This window comes from Berghia stephanieae, chromosome 3 (genome assembly GCF_034508935.2).
Source record: "Berghia stephanieae isolate SIO BIC M18660-M18661 chromosome 3, UCSD_Bste_1.3, whole genome shotgun sequence".
Taxonomy (NCBI): Eukaryota; Metazoa; Mollusca; class Gastropoda; order Nudibranchia; family Aeolidiidae; genus Berghia; species Berghia stephanieae.
This window is the reverse complement of record NC_088362.1, coordinates 40,441,510-40,461,248: the sequence shown is the minus strand read 5'-3', so window position 1 is coordinate 40,461,248 and position 19,739 is coordinate 40,441,510. Positions and strand designations below refer to the sequence as shown.

General features: G+C 33.9%; 1 protein-coding gene and 4 non-coding genes across 6 annotated transcripts in view; 2 read left to right on the top strand and 3 right to left on the bottom strand.

Annotated features, from left to right (window-relative positions):
• Window positions 1-212: 212 nt before the first annotated feature.
• On the bottom strand, window positions 213-434 carry LOC144969787 (small nucleolar RNA U3). Its single transcript, XR_013644856.1, has one exon. It is a non-coding gene; the product is annotated as a small nucleolar RNA U3 (small nucleolar RNA).
• A 2,061-nt stretch (window positions 435-2,495) lies between these two features.
• Window positions 2,496-2,717, bottom strand: LOC144969789 (small nucleolar RNA U3). The gene has a single exon (XR_013644858.1). It is a non-coding gene; the product is annotated as a small nucleolar RNA U3 (small nucleolar RNA).
• Window positions 2,718-6,742: 4,025 nt separating this feature from the next.
• LOC144969799 (small nucleolar RNA U3) lies at window positions 6,743-6,956 on the bottom strand. Its single transcript, XR_013644868.1, has one exon. It is a non-coding gene; the product is annotated as a small nucleolar RNA U3 (small nucleolar RNA).
• A 2,455-nt stretch (window positions 6,957-9,411) lies between these two features.
• The window catches only part of LOC144967733 (protein C-mannosyl-transferase DPY19L3-like), a 45,975-nt gene continuing 35,647 nt past the window's right edge, over window positions 9,412-19,739 (top strand). Inside the window, exon 1 of one of the 2 annotated variants that reach the window (XM_078905312.1) lies at window positions 9,412-9,632. The gene's annotated coding sequence lies outside the window, so the exon portion shown is untranslated. Of the gene's footprint in view, window positions 9,958-19,739 lie in introns of both variants that reach the window. The other variant, XM_078905310.1, reaches the window with a different exon arrangement.
• LOC144969793 (small nucleolar RNA U3) lies at window positions 18,369-18,590 on the top strand. Its single transcript, XR_013644862.1, has one exon. It is a non-coding gene; the product is annotated as a small nucleolar RNA U3 (small nucleolar RNA).

Here is a 19,739-nt window from a genome sequence, read left to right as displayed (position 1 = left end):
GAAAAACCATGATTCATAATAATAATTGAGCTTTTTTTATATGGCGTAATACCCACTAAACGTGCTCAAAGCGGTTAACATTGGCAAAATGGATCAATGAAACACGTGTTTGCTGTAAGCTACCTTTTGATATTAAGTTTATACCGATTTCCGTTATAAGTCGAGCGTAGCTTGGGTAGGCTTTTCCATTCATGACATTGGATTTAGAAGAAACCACTCAGATTGTCACTTCCCCCTCCAACTCCCCGCTTATGGAAGAGTGGAACGATCATCAACGATCTTTGACGTCATCGCGAGAGCTGCGATGTCATCAAGATCAACTTCACGCTCAGAGGAAGTGACCAAGTCTCGTCATCGTGGTTTGGATTCCGGTCAACTTAGCACGATGTTTCCGCAAAGCATACTCTAGAAATGATCCCTAAGAGTATGGTCTTAACTTTAACAACAGCTTAAGAAACCATATCAAACATATCTCATCCATAGTCTAATAGCTTATCTAATTTGTATTTCATTATGTATAATAAGAAATAAATTTAAGATATAATAGATTTGTAATTGAATTTCGGTTTTTGACATGACAATTAACTTTTCTTTAATGATTGTAATGTTTTCTTATTTTAATTGTTTTGTTTTTAAAAATAATGAAAAAGCAAAAATAAAAAAATAAAAATAAAAGGGAAATAACGCAACTGCATATTAAACTTATTGTATAATAGCTTATCCAATTTGTATTTCATTATGTATAAAAAGAAATAAATATGAAATATAATAGTTTTGTAATTGAATTTTAGGTTTTCGACATAACAATTAACTTTTTTAAAAATAATTGTAATGTTTTCGCATTTTAATTGTTTAGTGATTAAAAAGAATGTATAACAAAAATATAAATCAAAGGGAAATAACTCAACTGTATGCATAAGAAGAATGTAGCCTATCAATTGCAAGGGTTATACTGCTTTCGACTTTCGACCATTATCTTTGTAACTTTAGGTTCAAATAGCCTAATCAAATTTTGTTAATGAACACATTTCACAATCAGTGAAATTCGCCTCTTCTCACAACCTTCCTTCCAAATTCAAACACCCTTCTTACCTATAATCGGACGAGTCCAGGTATCACATCATCACCTTGATGCTCTTTTCATCTAATGATTTTAATCTACCAGTCAGCGTTTTGTACATTAATATCATGACATCATCGTGACATTCAACGTCATAGCGTGTCTGTCGTTCCGTCTCGCCTGATTCGCCTGAAATCCAACACCCGCCATTCCAATTACTTACTTTCGCTGGTTGTCACTTTAAGCGTATTTTTTTTTCAGCTTATACCCGTTCTCGACAACCGGTTACTTTTGACATTGTCTGATTTAAACATTGTTTCTGACATTCCAGTCACTCGCAATAAGTAAAATTATTCGTTTATTTGATATTTGTGAACTCTAATGATATCACTGTGCGGCTATGTGGTCTAGTGGTATGACACTCGCTTTCGGATCGGAAGGTCCTGGGTTCGAGCCTCGCTCGACGCATAGTTGAGTCCTTGGAAAAGACTCTTTACTCACATTCTCTCACCGTACTCAGGTGTAAAATGAGTACCTGGCCGTTAACAGCGTTGTCTTTGTCCGAAAAATTGTAATATCGCCTAACAGGCGTCATGTCTCGTCCTACATGTTAAATGTTGCTGTTGACCAGGGACCCCTTGTAAAGCGTTTTGAGCACGTTAAGTGGATATTGCGCTATATAAAAGCTCCATATCACTGCCCTGTGGGAAATTCGCCACCAGTATCAGTATGAGGAAAATTCGCCGCTCTGTTTTCTGTCAAAATATTATTATGTAAAAGTTTTAAAAGAGTGATAATAATATTTCGACGGAAATTATTTGATCGATTTGTGATACAGTGACTGGGTAGTGTTCATTTAGTCCATAAAATTTACCCTAAAAGGATATTAATGGTCATTAGTCATATCACTCGACTTAATGAACCCTTTACAAAAAAGAAACGTATATTATGTTGATAGAATAAAATGGTGAGAACCTCAAAGAAAAAAAATTAAGAAAAAAACAACAAAAAAAAACAGGATAGGATGGGTCAACAAAATACAAGGAAAGATAGCTTGTAAAGTATTGTAACTTATAAAACTTGCTGTTCAATAACTTTTGTTTGGTGTTATTGAAAATAAAATAAAATATAAACATAACAAAACAAAATAATATCTAAAGAGTACTTGAAATTCGTGATAAATTCGTCAAACTGGTGGCGAATTTCCTAGACGAGCATAACAATTTTTTAATGCTTAAAATACCTAACATTACTATGAATTGAATCCAGTCTAATAAAAACTTATCACTGATTAACCGATTGTTTCGATTTTAATGACATCTTGAGACTGAAATTAGGGAGAAAAGTGGAGCCACCGCAGAGTGGCGAATTTCCTCTTATCTTCTCAAACTATACTGTAAATAATTTCCATTCATGACATTGGATTTAAAAGGAAACCACTCAGATTGTCACTTCCCCCTCCAACTCCCCGCTTATGGAAGAGTGGAACGATCATCAACGATCTTTGATGTCATCGCGAGAGCTGCGATGTCATCAAGATCAACTTCACGCTCAGAGGAAGTGACCAAGTCTCGTCATCGTGGTTTGGATTCCGGTCAACTTAGCACGATGTTTCCGCAAAGCATACTCTAGAAATGATCCCTAAGAGTATGGTCTTACCTTTAAGACCAGCCGAAGAAATCATATTAAATTTATCTCATTTTTTGTCTAATAGTTTATCTAATTTGTATTACATTATGTATAATAAGAAATAAATATAAAATATAATAGTTTTGTAATAGAATTTTCGGTTTTTGACATAACAATTCACTTTTTCCTTATTAGTTGTAATGTATTCGTAGTTTAATTGTTTAGTTATTTAAAATAATGTATACCAAAAATAAAAATAAAAATAAAAGGGAGATAACTCAACGGCATAGAAAACCATATTAAATTTATCTCATTCTTAGTCTAATAGCCTAACTTATCAAATTCGTATTTCATTATAAATAAAAACAAATAAATATAATGTGTTGTATTTGTACTTTCGGTTTTTTACATAAAAAACTAACATTTTATTTAATAATTGTAATGTTTTCGCATTTTAATTGTTTAGTTATTAATAATAATGTATACCAAATATGAAAATATAAGAGAAATAACTCAACTGCATTTTAAAAAATGGGCCCCACCAATTGAAAGGGGTATGCTGCTTTCGACTTCCGACCATTCTCTTGGTAACGTTAGGTTCAAACAGCCTAATCAAATTTTGTCAATGAACACATTTCACAATTCGCCATCAGTGAAATTCGCCCCCTTCTCACAACCTTCGTTTCAAATGCAAACACCCTTCTTACCTATAATCGGACGAGTCCAGGTATCACATTATCACATTGATGCTGTTTTCATCTAATGTTTTTAATCTACCAGTCAGCGTTTTGTACATTAATATGATGATACCATCGTTGTCACATTTACTATGATTCACATTTATTTTATTAAAGTTTTATTTGAGTAAGAACTGAGTTAATCTCACTCCAGTTATATTTCGGGATGTTTAGAAAAACGTTACCTTCTACTATTAGATTATCATTCCGTTAATAGCCTTCTCTTTGAATTCATTTCAAATTAGTGAATACTGTTCGTTCTACCTTCTGTCACGTAGCCACTTATTATAAAAGCTGATCGATTTAACCTTCCTCACTCACTTCTCTCAATAACTTATGCCCTGACGGCTAGACCACTCCACTCCTCATATAATTTATATTTTAAAGATTTTCATTTTGCTATTGGGACTTGGTCAAACTCCAGTATTGGATTCTAATATCAAGAAAACGGAACGTCATCATTTACCTTTGCCAACCACTATCAGTAGTGCGGCTATGTGGTCTAGTGGTATGACACTCACTTTCGGATCTGAAGGTCCTGGGTTCAAGCCCGCGCTCGGCGCATAGTTGAGTCCTTGGAAAAGGCTCTTTACTCACATTCTCCCACCGTACTCAGGTGTAAAATGAGTATCTGGCCGTTAACAGCGTTGTCTTTGTCCGAAAAATTGTAATATCGCCTAACAGGCGTCATGTCCCGTCCTACATGTTAAATGTGGCTGTTGACTATATAAAGCTCAATTTAAAATTTATTTATTATTCGTGTCGTTCACGGATGTCCCCAACCATATCCTCTGCCTGGGATTAGGATCTCACCAGTCTATACACCTTTGTCCCAAGATCCAGAAGTGATGTAATATTGTTGCCGTTTTATCATTTGTACTCTGTCATCCTTATTTATTGATAGGAACATTCATCTCATTAAATTTCATCTTTCTATATTTTCAACATCTTAAATCAGTTCGTCATTTGTTCTTTATTTTATAGGTAACTAGTAATTTCTGGGGCCTTTGTTTTTCACATCTTTATTTTATGAATGCAGTCGAGTTAGCTCGAAAGCACTCAATTAGACCATGACAATCGTGACATTCAACGTCATAGCATGTCTGTCGTACCGTTTCGCCTGATTTGCCTGAAATCCAACAATCGCCAATTCCAATTCCTACTTTCACTTTTGGTCACTTAAGCGGTTTTTTTTCCAGCTCAGCTTTTCTCAACAACATGTTACATTGATATTGTCCCATTTAAGAAATTCGCCACCAGTATCAGGGAAATTCGCCACCAGTATCAGGGAAATTCGCCGCTCTAATCGGGGAAATTCGCCGTTCTAATCGGAGAAATTCGCTGCTCTGTTTACCGTCAAAAGAGTATTATGTAAAAGTTTTAAGGGGTTGATAATATAATTTCGAAAGATAATTATATAATAGCTTTGTGTTACAATGTCTTGGTACTGTTCATAGTTCATAGGATATTAATGGTAATTAGTAATAACTGGACTCAATAAACCCATTACAATAAAGAAGCGTATAATATATTGATAGAATAAATTGGTGACAACCTCAAAGAACGTCCAAAAGGAAGCAAGAAATTAAGAGAAATAAAGGGTCAACATACAACAAGAAACGATAGTTTGTAAAGTTTTCGGCTGCCATCACAGTATCATATCGTCCCGGATCCCTGATAAAACTTACTTATATTTTTGTTTGTTATTATTGAAAATAAAATAAAAATATATTGACTGAGAAAACAAAATCATATTAAAAGTACAGAGATTCGCGATAAAATTGAGCTGTGAATTTCCCAGGCAGTGGTCCGAATTTCACCGACGAGCATAACACTTTTTTAAAATGCGAAAATAACATACTATGAATTGAAACAAGTCTAATAAAAGCTTATCACTGAAAAGCTGATTTTTGTTTTGATTTTAAGAAAACAGACTCGAGACTGAAATAAGGGAGAGAATTAGGCCCTAGAGCGACCGCAGACAGGCGCTTTCCTTGAGTAGGCTACCCTCGCTAGGGTAGAGTCGGGGAACTTCGCCACCCTGCGGTCGCTCCACTTCTTTCGCTTATTTCAGTCTCAAGATGTCAATTTTCTTAAAATAGAAACTGGTCATCAAGACAATCAGCCAATCAGTGATGAGATTTTATTAGACTTGTTCCAGTATTTCAATTCGTAATACTTTATTTTCGCATTTAAAAGTTGTTATGCTCGTCGGGGAAATTCGCGACAGTTCGGGGAAATTCACCACCACTGTCGGGGAAATTCGCCGCTCGATTTTAACACTTTTTTATCGTGAATTTTATGTACTTTTTAGATATTATTTTGTTTTCTCGTGTTTATATTTGATTTAATTTGTAGTAATTACAATATTTTATTTATTTACAATGGCAAAAAAAACTAAAAATATTCAATGACCAACGGCAAGTTTTATAAATGACGATATGATACTATGATAGAAGGCGAAAACATGACAAAATATCTTTTCTTGTGTTTTGCTGAACCATCCTATCCTATTTTTCTCTTAATCTTTTGCTTCCATTTTGGGTTTTCTTTGAAGTTCTCACCATTTATTCTACAAATATATAAAAAAACTGCTTCATTATAGTAAAAAGTTCATTAAGTCCAGTTAAATTACTAATAATCATTACTATCCTCATTATGTAAATTTTATGCACTATGAACGCTACCTAGACACTGCATCACCAATCTATTAAATAATTATCGGTCAAAATATCATCGATGCCCCCTTTAAACATTTAATTAATAATATTTCGACAAAACAGAGCGACAAATGTCCCCAATTATAACGGCGAATTTCCCCGATACTAGTGGCGAATTTCCCCGAAAGCAGTGATATCATTGGGACCCTCAATTAAAAAATAAACGAATATTTTTAAATATTGCAAATGATGGGAACATCAAAACTAATGTTTAAATCATACAATATCAAAATAACAGGTTGTAGAGTAAGGATCTAAGCTGAAAAAACGCTTAAAATGACAACGAGTGAAAGTAGGAATTTGGTATGGCGGGTGTTGGATTTCGGACGAATCAGGCGCACAGAACGACAGACACGCTATGACGTTGAATGACACGATTGTGTCATGATATTAATGTACTAAATGCTGATTGGTAGATTAAAAACAATAGATGAAAAGAGCATCAAAGTGATGATGTGACACTTGGACTCGTCCAATAATAGGTAAGATGGGTTATTTGCATTTAAAGAGAGGGGTGTGAGAAGTGGCGAATTTCCCCGACTCTACCCTATTGCTAGCCTAATATCTTCCATCCATGACATTGGATTTAAAAAGAAACCACTCAGATTGTCACTTCCCCCTCCAACTCCCCGCTTATGGAAGAGTGGAACGATCATCAACGATCTTTGACGTCATCGCGGGAGCTGCGATGTCATCAAGATCAACTTCACGCTCAGAGGAAGTCTCGTCATCGTGGTTTGGATTCCGGTCAACTTAGCACGATGTTTCCGCAAAGCATACTCTAGAAATGATCCCTAAGAGTATGGTCTTAACTCTAACACCAGCCGGAAAAACCATATTAAACTTATCTCATCCATAGTCTAATAGCTTATCTTATTTGTATCTTATTATGTATAAGTATAAATAAATGTAAAATATAATAGTTTTGTAATTGAATTCTCAGTTTTTGACATGCAAATTAACTTTATGTTTAATATTTGTGAAGAAACGTTTTAAAAATGTGTTTATTATTTGAAATAATGTATACCAAAAATAAAATAAAAATAAAAGGGAGATAACTCGAGTGCATAAGAAAAAAAATAGCATATTAATTGAAAGAGGCACTGCCTTCCACCATTTTCTTTGAAACTTTAGATTCAAATATACTGTCTATTTTTCTAAATGGATATATTTCAAAATAAAAATTAATTAAAACAAAAAGAAGAAAAATAAAATCATTAGAGTAGAACCTACGAGGATGCAAACAAAGCTGAACTCTTTTCTTATTAATCTCAACGTGGTTATCGACGCTGTAGTTCAAAAGCCAGAAAAAGGGAATTGCACTCTTAATGGATTGTTTGGAGATGTAGATTTTTATATCGTCTGTCCTTTGATGATTGTCCTGGGAAATACGGTGCACATTAAGTACACTTCGGGCCCTAAGCATTGTAAATTATATAAATAAAGTTTCTTCTTCTTCTTCTTCTTCTTCTTCTTCTTCTTCTTCTTCTTCTTCTTCTTCTTCTTCTTCTTCTTCTTCTTTATCAAATTGCTCATTGAGTCCGAAGATTGAGACATCAGAACAGTGTCATGTCCTTAGTACATTTTGTAAATGTTTGCCTTGGATGTAGATGGCATCAACGTTTAGATCATGTCCATAATTCTCTACCGCTCTCATGATTGTCCTGTGTACATGCTACATATTGATGGTGATAATATGCAACTTTGTCCTACACCTTGCCATATACGAAATCACTCACTTTTGTACTTTCGAGTTTTAATGCAGCCACATTTTCATTGTATAAGCTGAGTAACTGAAGCACTGGAGGAAAAAAAGGGAGAAAAAAAAAGCTATGCATCAAAGCGGAAAGAGTGACTAGCATATTTGAGTCGGGTGACTGGTTACCAAAGACGTTCAATTATTATTTTCTGGACCAAAATATATTAGTATCCATCTGTCTCGCGTATTTATTAAGTGATCCTTGTGAGCCGGGTTTTATTCGCCCCCAATGGGGAAATTTGTCTTTAAGGTCTATTCCACGGGAAGACTGGAATAACCCAGCCGCAGTGCAGCGCCGCAATGTGAGCTAGGGCTAGGTGACTTGCTCAATGGCACACATCGAGGCGGGTAGTAGAACTCTGAAGGTTTTGGGTACGAAGTAAAGACCATACCGCTGAGCCACGCTGCCCCCCGTGTTGCTGTACCATGAAACGATCAATAAAACATTTGCAACCATTTTCATTGGACGCGTGTCTATCGTTAAGTAATTTACTCCGAATCTAACAAACCCAACTATCCAATCTTTGCACGGTGGACAGAAGAGGAGTCATTAGTATCTCGACTGAACACAGGACTGATACTGATCCCTCCATTTCTGTGACGAGTCATCAACCGTCGTCTTTGTGAACTCAAGGCCTGGAACTTACCAAAAACGACGATCACCAAACGAAAGTGAAAAGTGAGTAGTTGCTAGAAGTGCTCAGGGAAACAACTGATTCTATTGCTTGAGCTATTTATTACAACTCACAATTAAGTATTTTCCCGAGATCTTCGTCTTCTTTTATGACAAAATTTTTGGTTAGTATCATGCGATGAGTTTACGAAGGCCACTCCTCTACCCATCGTTAAGTTAAAGCCTGACACTGAAACCCAAAAAGACTGGCATTTTGACGTCATTATTTGTTTTTTGCAACACCTAGTGAGTTGTCGTTAGTAGTGCTCATTGGTTGAACGATTGAATACAACTCACAATTTGTTTTCTTTTGTGGCCAAAGACTGGCATTTTAAAGTCATTTTTTTGGTCAGCGTCAGGCTATAGATAGTATGTAGATGACGTCACTCAGGCCTTTGTTATTGTTTTTGCCATCCGCGTTTCTGAGTTGTTCTCACTAAACTGTATTAACCAGACTATGAAAGTTCATCGTTACACAGAGTTTGTGTGTTGGTCCGTTATACTTCCGGATGGCAATGTTGTGAACTCCTTGGCCAAGCGCATTCTATCTATAAGTTATCGATGGCGACGCTCTACCCCAATGAGCTATTGTAACAAGGAACTGGCAAAAATATAGCAAAAACAGAAATTGGTCCCCCCCCCCCCCCCCCAAAAAAAAAAAAAAAAAAAGAAAAAAAAAAAAGAAGAAATTCAACCCTGGAAAAGTCGTTTTTCGTTCCGTAACTTCTAACCCTCTAACAACAAACCACAAAAATCAATGCACGCTGAGTAAAGATCCATGACACGCATGTACATTGATACCACCTGTTCTACATATTTCAGCACAATAGTGTGTCTCATAGCAGCCGATAGTAATCTAATCTAAACTTGTCATCATGAAGATATTTTTTCTTTGGTTTAATTGTTGGTTTTGTTTTTGTTTTCTAAGGATTTTACGACGCTTACGATACTTTTGTTTAGATTTTCAAGACGGCAGGTGTTTCAGGGAGAGCCATAGAACAATTATTATGAATAATATTTCACTACTCTATCTCAGTGTTTCGTTTGTCTGTAGGTAAGTGTCTTGTTTTTCTTTAAATTTCCATTTCCTCTTTTCGATTCATTTTATCTTATTGTTTTCTGGATTTGTTTTTCTTATTTCCTTGTTTGTTTGTTTGTTTGTTTTTGTTTTGGAGATTTTGTTTGTTTGTTGTTGTTTTTTTATTTTTTTTGGGTCTCTTTTTGTTTATTGATCAAACTTACTTGGCCTGGATAGTAGGACAGAAGTAGTTCCATTTATTGTTTCCCCGGATCGATTTCTTTTTCATCGACTGTTGAGTTCTACCAACTGGACTATTCATGGACACGACGGCTTATATCATTCAGCAACAGATGTTAGGGTTAGTCTTTTATTCTCTGATTATATATAACGATATGAAAAAAAACATAAGCTTTATAATATAAAAAAATAAACAATTTAAACATTCACAATGTTATAGACAGGCTGATTGACTTAATCCTATTAACTACTTTTTATAAAAATTAAATTATGTTATCTCCCTTGAGCAATGGAATTATGACATATTTATATATTATTTTTTACTGTGAAATCCAAATTATTATTATTATTATTATTATTTATTATTATTATTATTATTATTATTATTATTATTATTATTATATTATTATTATTATTATTATTATTATATTATTATTATATTATATTAAGTTTTTTTTATATTATATATATTATTATATTATTATTATTATATTAAAGGATATCCTTTTTGCACGTAGCCTGACCGAAATAATTTCTGGGTTTCATCTGTGTCATGCGTCCTGTCTCTGTGTATGTTCTCCCCGTCCAGTCCGCTATGTCTTGAGACCAGCGACTTCTTATACTATAAGTAGACGATGCTTGAGACCCTTTCTTTCTTGTCCCCCTTCTGCTCCGCTTGTCCTCGTAGACACAGATGTGTTTGATGTCTTCGTTATCCATGGGATTCTTAGGACTTTTCTGTCGCATTTCATCTCTAATGCACAGTCCACTCCGGATAATCGTAACACATTGGGATCGGCGATAATGTTGCGATTAACCGAAGTTGCAATTAACCGAATTTGAGTTTCCTATCCACTATTGCAACATTTTCTCTCTTGAGTAAACACGGGTTTGGGACTCTCCACGGCTGCAGTATATTTGGTCGATTTCAGATAAAATGATGGGGCACTGTTTTCACTACCGCTTGTTGTAACTTTTTATAGCAATTTGGATTTGACCACTGATCACTTTCATATCAAATATGGTGAACTCAAACCAGTTGTTGTGAACATTGTAGTAGTCCATCACAGACTGAGCAATTTGATTGAAACAAAAACCATGTGTCTAAGAGAGTTAGCCTTAAACCTCGGCCATTCTTAATTTTTCAATCTGTCGTGATTTCACCAATGATGAAATTTAATTAATGAGATTTTGTTTGATTGATCTCCTGAATTTGCCACTTTTGGTGCAGGTCGAAATTTGTTGCAATTAACCAGTGACTTTTATATAGAATTAATTCCGTTTCTTGGAAAATGTTGCGATTATCCGAGTTGCCATTATCCGGAGTGCACTGTATTTATAAAATGATACAACGTGTACATCTGTCCACACAATACTGTGTCTGATAATATCAGGATAACAGCTGATAGTAATCGAATCTAAAGTATCGGTGGTTTAATGGCTCGTGACATTTGAAGGTTTTTAGGCAGCCTTTGAACAAATTTTAATGTTATAAATATGTCACTATTCTACCTGAATGTCTCAATTGTCCGTTCGTTTGATTGTTTTTTGTTGTTTTTAAAATTTTCTGGGTTTTTAAAATAATATTTGATTGTTTGTTTTTGTTTCTCTTGTTTTTTTTTTGACAAAGATAACTTGGCTGCATTGTAAGAAGACAGTAGTTCCATTTATCGTTTGCGTGACTGTATTTTTTATTATTATTTAATATTATTATTATATTATTTTATTTTATTATTATTATTATTATTATTATTATTATTATTATTATTATTATTATTATTATTATTATTATTATTATTATTATTATTATTATTATTATTATTATTATTATTATTATATATTATTATTATTATTATTATTATTATTATTATTATTATTATTATTATTGAGCTAATATACTACGTTACTACTACTACTAGCTACTACTACTACTATATATACTACTACACTATCTACTACTACTACTACTACTATATACTACTACTACTACTACTACTACACTACTACTACTAACTACATTCTACACTACTACTACTACTACTACTACTACTAACTACTACTATGCTACTACTAAAACTACTACACTATTACTACTATACTTACATACTACTAAACTACATACTAAAATACCACTTATTACGTAAAACAACACACTCGGAATGGGGAATTCACACATATATGCATAAACATGTTTAATGCTTCTAAAATGGTTCTAGATACTTCATTTTGAACCAAACAAAGTTCCTAAAACTGCCCACTAGGTAATTTAAAAAATAAGACTCATACAGTATAATAAAGAAAAAAAGGATCATTATAAATTTTAATACCAAAATACAGTAATGTTAGTGAATATTAAGGGATATAATCCATTTATGTTTAAGCTTATTAGCAATACAGTTTTTATTTGAAAGCTTTATTGTCAAAGATGTTAGTTCAATTTAATCTCTACTTAAAATTTTCTATTGAACAATAAGTAAAAGCTTAAATGTGGCCTGAGGTCATTTAAATTATAAAATAAGCTTACATGCATAATTATGTGTAAATCCTCATAATGGTATGAGAAAAATATTAGTGAAAACCAACATTATAAAACGAACTGAAATAATAATTATTGTACAAATTTACAAAATATGATGTATCATACAACAGTTGATGTATGACATGTAGGTATCATTGCATCAAATGTATTATTTTCAACGTCATTCAACCTTATAAAAAAATTAAAACATTATTTTAAAAATCGTACTAAATTCTTTGGAATCGTAATCCACGTATTTGGGTCCAAAAATCGAACTAAAATGCGAGAAATCGTACCGGTTGACATGTCTGGATGAGATGTCTAACACTACGTATTCTTCTCATTTCCATGTACATTAACCTTATGATATGATTTATTTGGCTGGTAAAAGACAAATCTGAATCAATAATTACAACCAAATTTCGAACAACCTTAACAGTTTCAATTACACTATTTCTTTAAACGATTGATTCACACTCTACGTTTTAAGAATTGCTGGCCAAGCGATAAATATTAGTTCAGTTTTACTATCGTTAAGTTTGATGAGTAACACGCCTAATGGGCAGACGTTATGTTTGTGTTCTTCAATTTTTGGATTAAAAAAAGGCCAATTGTCTTTTTGTTAACTGGAATTTCATATCATTTTGCTCGTGGCCATATTGTCTTTATTATGATATAACTTTTATCAAATTTCATCAAACGATTTCGAGTGATTTTTTGGTGATTTTATTTCAAATCTTATAATGGATTTTAATTTTTCTACAAGTGTTCACCGTGCAAATTTGTTTAAATCCACTTTTAACATTGTTTAAGTTATGCTGATACCAGTGGAACATTGAGAATGTGTTTTTGAAATGTTAATTTAAAGTTGATTTAAAATCACTAAGTAGTATGAGCACCTCTGGTTATCACCAAGAGAGAATTCCAGATTGATGGTGCCGCAAAAAACAATAATAAAGAATAATTAAAATGAATATGCATGTTCCGAGAATTTGGTTTTAGACTCTTTAAAAAAAGTGGTTTGTCGTGAGAGGCAGAGAGTCAGAGGTGACCTGTACTCAATGCCATCTTATTCTTTCACATGCATAATGAAACTGAAAATCACAGGGATAATCGTGCAAGACGAGAGGATTTTCATTTCGTACCATAGCACAGTTCTCATATCCTGGGTTTCTGTTGGGTTGATTAACTGCCCAACTTGTACTCCACAGAAAAGTTCCACGTTCAAACTGCTCGCCACTCGCCCAGTAGAAAATTCCATTTCTGTTCACATCTTCTAATCCAATCCACGCATAATTAACATTTTTTGCCTTTAAAAGGTTGAACTTCTCAAGAGTATTCATTGTGTATAGTGTACCTTTTAACTCACTGCATTCACGTTGAGCGGCTTAATAATCTAATTTTGTTTGAGACACATAAAAACAAACAGCCACATTATTATTTATCGTTAAAGAAAATCCAAGCGTCTCATCACAGATGTACTTCGAATAAAAAGATGTTTCAGTATCATTTGCCCACAAGGGAGAGGGTCTGTTAGATTGAATCAGACCGTGACCAGGGGTACATAACTTTGATACCTTGTCAAAGCTGACACTGTTACAGTTGCTGTCGTGTTTTACCAAACATTCCCTGATGCATTCCAAAGGTGATCTAGCCAGCCAGCTGACAGCCCCAATCGTCTTCATTCTTAAATCCCTCGAATCATTGTTGATGAACATCCATGTTGTTAACAAATCATCTCCGTGAATTGATAATGTCCCCATTATTAATAAAATCACCAGCCTGTAATTATGAATAACTTCCATTCCCTAAATTAAAGCAATGTATCTCATAAATAAAACCAAAACAAAAGCAAACAAACAACAAACACATATAACTTAAATTATCTTTTAAATTATCGGTGAAACCTTTATTTAAATAGCTAGTAATATGTTGAATATTAAAAAAAAAAATTGGGGGGAAGAATTGATCTCGAAACACTGTGAAATTTGTCATGCCCCTCAGGATGAAAAGACATTTCAAATGACTGTCTGTATACTACACGCATTTCAAATATATAAGATTGAACAAAGCATTAAACTGGAATGATAGAAAGGCACTCTCAATGATACCGTATACTCGGAAAAAATACACATTTTGTTTCCTTTAAATTTTGGCCAGAAAACTTGTCCTTCAAATATCGATCGATTAAAATGCATTTCATCTTGTCAAAAACTATCAAACTTGAGACTAAGATTGAGACTGTTTGACAAAGTGAGGGCCATTTTAATCGATCGATATCTTAAGGACGAGTTTTCAGGCCAAATTTTGAATACATGTGTTTCTTTTTTTAATTTTATTATCAGAGTAAGGTAAAACAACAGCAAGCTTCTACCCACTTTAATTCCGCCCTCTCACTTCTCATTGATTTGTCCTAATCATTTTAATCCTTATAGACAGCGATTCGTGATGGTCAAGGTAAAAAGAATTCAATAACAACTTTTGAAAAGGATGATAAATATTATGCTATTACCTGTCGCTGTAGCCTATGGGTTTTGTTTTCGAAATCGATTTCTGACTTGGAAGTGGCAAGTAAATGTGCGTTTAAATGTTATTTCATTGCCATCGCCTTAATAATGTATCCGTTTTAAACAATTAGATTACATAATCTTATGTCACGTCACCCAGCAACAATACGCTTTTATGTTCGTCGGAGAAATATTTCATAAGGGCGTCCACCGTTGTTCCGATAGTTTAGAGACAGTTACTAAGTTACCATGCGTCATTACGGGGGAAGTGGCGTAACGACTGTTGAAGCGTATTAACTATTAACCAAGTGGGCAGTTTTTGGAACTTTGTTTGGTTCAAAATGAATTAACTAGAACCATTTTAGAAGCATTAAACATGTTTATGCATATATGTGTGAATTCCCCATCATTTTACCGAATGTGATAGTATGTTTTAGTAGTATGTGATAGAAAGTGGTAGTAGTAGTAGTAGTAGTAGTAGTAGTAGTAGTAGTAGTAGTAGTAGTAGTAGTAGTAGTAGTGGTAGTTTTAGTAGTAGTTTTAGTAGTAGTAGTAGTAGTAGAAGTAGTAGTAGTAGTAGTAGTAGTAGTAGTAGTAGTAGTAGTAGTAGTAGTAGTAGTAGTAGTATTAGTAGTAGTATTAGTAGTAGTAGTATTAGTAGTAGTAGTATTAGTATAGTAGTATTAGTAGTAGTAGTATTAGTAGTAGTAGTATTAGTAGTAGTAGTAGTAGTATAGTAGTAGTAGTAGTAGTAGTAGTAGTAGTAGTAGTAGTAGTATTAGTATATTAGTAGTAGTAGTAGTAGTAGTAGTAGTAGTAGTAGTAGTAGTAGTATTAGTAGTAGTAGTAGTAGTAGTAGTAGTAGTAGCAGCAGCAGTAGTAGTCTGGAAATACTCGTATTAAAAAAATGGCAATAAAACTCGTCCTTCGAATCTCGATATCGATGAGGTAAACTGACACTCATCTTGGCAAAATCTCTCAAACTTACGACTTCGCAAAATTGTAAATATTTTCTCTGTGGCGTTTAAATTGAGCTTTTATATATCTAGCGCAATATCCACTTAACGTGCTCAAAGCGCTTTACAAGGAATTCCTTGCCAACATCAACATTTAACATTTATCACGGGACATAACGCCTGCTAGGCGATATTACAATGTTTATTTTCGGACAGAGACAACGCTGTTAACGGCCAGGTACTCATTTTACACCTGAGTACGGTGAGAGAATTTGGGTAAAGAGCCTTCTCCATGGACCCAACTATGCTCCGAACGAGGCTCGAACCCAGACCCTTCCGATCCAAAAACGAATGTCGTACCACTAGATCACATAGCCGCGTTTACCCTCAATAGAAAAGCATCCTGCCATCCAGTGGTCAACAAGCAAAGAAGTTAGCATGTTTAGGCCTAACATTCCTAAACAGGAATAATTCCAGCTTCATTGGCCAAAAAGTAAGACTATGTTTAATGGATTCTTGATCGGTTAAACTTGCAATGAAACGAAACCGTGCGGCTATGTGGTCTTGTGGTATGACACTCGCTTTCGGATCGGAAGGTCCTGGGTTCGAGCCTCGCTCGGCGCATAGTTGAGTCTTTGGAAAAGTCTCTTTACTCACATTCTCTCACCGTACTCAGGTGTAAAATGAGTACCTGGCCGTTAACAGCGTTGTCTCTGTCCGAAAAATTATAATATCGCCTAACAGGCGTCATGTCCCGTCCTACATACATGTTAAGTGTTGCTGTTGGCTATGGACCCCTTGTAAAGCGCTTTGGGCACGTTTAGTGGATATTGCGCTATATAAAAGCTCAATTATTATTATAAACTGAAACAAGACTAGAATAGGAAAGGCAAATCAAATTAAAAACAATTTACTTACGTTTTAATCAATGCATAGAAAATAAACAAGAAACCAATGGAAGTACGCGTAATTCCAAAGAGATCTTTTACACGAGGTTGACATTAACATATTATTGAGATTAGTAAAAAAGAGTCGTATGTAGTTTATTTTCAAGCCTAATTCGGTTTCACTTATGCTGAATAATTGATTTAATGGTAGGTCTTTATTGATATTTGTAATTTCTCAAAATTCAGTTTTGAAGACAATGTCCTTGACACAACGTTGATGAAGATAATAACGATGATGATGATGATGATGATGATGATGATGATGATGATGATGATGATGATGATGATGATGATGATGATGATGATGATCATCATCATCATGATCATGATGCTGATGATCAGAATGATCATGGTGATGATCATGATAACAATAATAATAATAATAATAATAATAATAATAATAATAATAATAATAATAATAATAATAATAATAATAATAATAATAATAATAATAATAATAATGATAATAATAATAATAATAATAATAATAATAATAATAATAATAATAAATAATAATAATAATAATAATAATAATAATAATAATAATAATAATAATAAATAATAATATTGATATTAATATTAATAATAATAATAATAATAATAATAATAATAATAATAATAATAATAATAATAATAATAATAATAATAATAATAATATAATAATATAATAATAATAATAAAATAATAATAATAATGATGATGATGATGATGATGATGATGATGATGATGATGATGATGATGATGATGATGATGATGATGATGATGTTGAGAAGAAGAAAGAAAGAAAGAAAGAAGGAAAGAAAGAAAGAAAAAGAATTTAAAAAAAAAGGAAAACAGGCACAAAACAAAGACAAGAGCAAGAGTAACAATAGAAATATTAACACCAACTCCACCACTTCCAGCATCATCACAAAAATCTACTCCATTATCACCACCACCACCACCATCACCACCACCACCACTACTACTACCACCAACAATATAATAACAACAATAAAATATGTTTAAAACGACAAAATAAATAAGAAATAGACTTAATCAATGAAACAAAATGTGATACAACTATCATCCATCAAAATGTAACAAATTTATTTTGTTGATACAAGGCTAGTGCCAAGAAGTAAAATCTTATCGTTAAAAAACACGGGTTGTCTCCCGTTCAAAGTTTTGAACTGTTTTTAAAGCACTTCAGGTAGACATATCATTCATCAAACGGTGTTAAGTTAAATATTCTATACCCTGACTGCATCGCAAAAATGAAACAAAAATTAGTTATTTGAAAAATAACAAATTAGAGCATTCCGAAAATTATAGATATCTAACTCAATCATATTAATCAATATTAAGATGGAGTTGTTACCTCCCTTGATAAATATTATTGTAATATAATTATATCTTCTGCAATAAAATGCACTTTATTACACTTACAAATATTATTTTTATTTATAAATATAATATTCATATCTAAAGTTAGTATAATATTGATAAATTTTGGATTAAAATTTAAAATATTCTTTAATATGATCAATTTATGAAATTACATTTTCTTACATATATTTTATATTTTTTTAGCTATATATTGTTACAATCAACATGTTATTATTAAGACCATACTCTTAGGGATCATTTCTAGAGTATGCATTGCGGAAACATCGTGCTAAGTTGACCGGAATCCAAACCACGATGACGAGACTTGGTCACTTCCTCTGAGCGTGAAGTTGATCTTGATGACATCGCAGCTCTCGCGATGACGTCAAAGATCGTTGATGATCGTTCCACTCTTCCATAAGCGGGGAGTTGGAGGGGGAAGTGACAATCTGAGTGGTTTCCTTTTAAATCAAATGTCATGAACGGGAAAAGCTAGGGCAAGCTCGCTTAGCCTAGTCTTAAAGGCCCCATACACGCCCGGATATGATCCTGGTTCAGACCCCGATCAGGCAAACCGGGGTGCTAATGTGTGTGGCCAAATAGCCTACCTGGCCGATAAACCTAGGTACGGTCGATCGCTCGCAAAGCCCGCTTTGCTTAATATTTTTCGAGGCGATCGGCGATCGGCGATCGGGGGCGTGGCAGTATAAAAAATTGGACAATTTTTTTCGGATTTTCGCTGTTTTCACGTCAGAGTCGTGATCAGCGTCGAATTTACAATAGGTTTGATACCAAGAACTATGTTTTTACTCCAAAAATTGATGAAATTAGAAATAAATTTTAATTAATATTGAGGCTATGTGGTCGACAGAAAAGTGCCCCTCCCTGTTTTGTGATGGATCAAGTGGTATGACTCTCGCTTTCGGATCGGAAGGTTCAGGTTTCGAGACCCGCTCTAAGTGGCGCAGTTGAGTCCTTGGAAAAGGCTCTTTACTCACCTTCTCTCACCGTACTCAGGTGTAAAATGAGAACATGGCCGTTCGTTGTCTTTGTTGGGAAAAAATGTCACATCGCCTGACAGGCGTCATGTCTCGTCTTTCAAGTCTAATATTGCTGTTGCCTTGGGACCCCTTGTAAAGCGCTTTGAGCACGTGGATATTGCGCCAAATAAATGCTGTGTTATTATTTTTTTTAAATAATATTTTTATAAATGTTGCGCCAGGAAGAGGTAGATGGCAACAGTTTCGTTCTTGTTCATCGTAAAACTTATAAGGGATTTCATACAAAATAAAAAATAGTTTTCATAATTTTCAATGTAATGATATAATAATATGCCAGTTCTTTTTTTTTTTTTTCTCCTCCTCACCCGTTGACGCGACATGACGGTCGACCTTGACACAGACATTTGGGATTGGCAGATGCCAAAAAGCCTTGACTACGTGATGACAGGGGTGGGCATTGTAACCTTGAATTATAATCTACAAACAACCCCCCCCCCCCCCCAAAAAAAAAAAAAGAGCTGTGTGCGTGTGTGTGATGGTGGTGGGTGGTGTGGTGGGGGGGGGGGGGGTGCGAATGCGAATAGTCCCGAGGAGTACCCGTTTAAC